This window comes from Protopterus annectens, chromosome 8.part1 (genome assembly GCF_019279795.1).
Source record: "Protopterus annectens isolate FY-2018-M chromosome 8.part1, PAN1.0, whole genome shotgun sequence".
NCBI classification, from domain to species: domain Eukaryota; kingdom Metazoa; phylum Chordata; order Ceratodontiformes; family Protopteridae; genus Protopterus; species Protopterus annectens.
Window position 1 is genome coordinate 400570723 of NC_056742.1, and position 2220 is coordinate 400572942.

A 2220-nucleotide genomic window follows, 5' to 3' on the forward strand; every position below is an offset into this window, starting at 1 on the left:
GTGTTACCTATGCTGGTGTACATGAAAATAACGTCTTATCTGTACTAGTGTACATGAATATACTGTGTTACCTGTACTGGTGTACATGAATATACTGTGTTACCTGTACTGGTGTACATGAATATACTGTGTTACCTGTACTGGTGTACAAGTGCAGGTCAGAATATTCAGATCAGCAGAAATAGTAGCTACAGGGTTCAACATATGCATAGCAGCACATGTGCAATTTACACAAGAGTTTTCTGAGTGCAGAATGTGCATAGAAGATGATGTGTAAAATGTTACAATGGTATTACCTATATATGTATGGCTGTAGCAGATATGTGGACGTAATGATATAGAAATGTATCCTCTATAGGAGACACAAGCTGGCACTGTAACACAACAGGTGTACCCAGCACTGTGTTCCCCACAAGACATCTGACAGCACTATCAATCCATCTGTCCACAACCCCTTTTCCCATTTTTGCATATGGGGTCGGGGTGTCACATCAGCAGTCACAATCATTTAAAACCAATATTAAAATATATCCCAGTTTATTTTAATGATTTTAGTTGTCACAAAGACCACTATATAGATTCTACACACACACACACACACACACATGCAAGCACGCATGCATGCACGGACGCGTACTTGTGTGAATATACAAGTCCATATTTAGACCAGACAAAAATAGGAGGCCAGAATAAGCAAGAAAACATCCTGCCTGTTTTTATGAAAAAAATTAACTAAAAAGCTTTACAAACTCTGTAGTTTAACTGCTTGATTCTGTCTGTATAATGCAACGTTTTAACTAAAACAGTACAAGGAAAATACAAACAAACTAAACAGGTCTGCATTTCCTGAGCTTGGGTTTTTCAAGCAGAAACTTGTCTCATGTGGTCACCCTGTTCTTAGCACTTACACAAGCTTTTCATAATTATTGTTTCTGACATCAGGCATTCATGTGTATGAGGAAAACAAAACACGTCTGATAATAACAAAGCACTTTAGAATCTAGGAACTAATTTAGACAGTTTGATGGGGACAGTCTGCATCAGATTAAATGTCCTTCAGGCAGCTTCCATCTATGCAGCTGTATTTGTGTTATTTTCACAAAATAAAAATGTTTTTTACAATCATTATTTACTTTCCCAGTGCAGAAGTGCACTTCTGACATGAATGTCTACAACAGATTAGAATTATCTGCTTAATACCAAAGGGTAGATCAGGCTACAAATGTTCCTCCTACGGTACATTTTAAATGCACATCTGCAGATTTTTCTTCCAGCTGAGGCTCAAATTACCAGAAACAAATACACATTTAGAAAACTGAGAACTGTTTATAAAGAAGCTACATTTCTGCATTTAAAGCAATCTGTTTAAACTGAAAATACTATTATATTTTATAGCATGTATGCCTGATAAAACCTGAAAATGAGAAGTAAGACATTAACACAGGCACTGATTCAGTAAATTAATTTCAGTTTAATGTTTAAAGGTTTCATTAGAGTTTTGTGCTAGCAGTGAAAATGAACAGAAGTATAAATCATTAATCAGCATAAACAAGCTTGATTTCTGCAAATACGTTTATGTTATTTGCAACATCTTTTAGTTATCGTATCTATGTGCTAAAGAAAACAACTAGCAGAGGATGGTTTCGATCCATCGACCTCTGGGTTATGGGCCCAGCACGCTTCCGCTGCGCCACTCTGCTTCCTGAAATACTTTCTCTGACAACTAAGCTTATATAGTAGTCTAACATATGTTGTCACAGATCACATGTGAAATGTCTCCACTGAAAAGATAATCTACAAGAGTCTGTTTTCTTCAAGTGATACTCTGCCCTCTGCTGTCGGTGAAGAAATTATGACCAAGTACAGCCACAAAAGCAGACATGCAGAAACTCAGAATACTGCATGAATGCCTTTTATTTAATTAAAAAGAAAAAAAAGCTTATAATGCCACTGATTTTATCTCATCAATTTAATACAATAGTCTACTAAATATTTATATACAGGAAGGACATTACTTGATTTTTTTAAAGAAATTCAATAAACTTTAAATAAAAAAGCCAGTACAACTACATAACATTTCCATCACACTGCTTCCAGAAAGCTATTAATTGGCATTTTTTTCAGTACTTATCCTATATATCTAAAATGTATACAGATTTTATGAGATTTATGACATGAAGTGAAATAGAATTAGAATCTGCATGCATGCGAGAAACAATT

General features: G+C 35.1%; 1 non-coding gene across 1 annotated transcript; it reads right to left on the reverse strand.

The window, feature by feature from the left end:
- Positions 1–1628: 1628 nt before the first annotated feature.
- Positions 1629–1700, reverse strand: TRNAM-CAU. The gene has a single exon. It is a non-coding gene; the product is annotated as a tRNA-Met (tRNA).
- Positions 1701–2220: the final 520 nt, after the last annotated feature.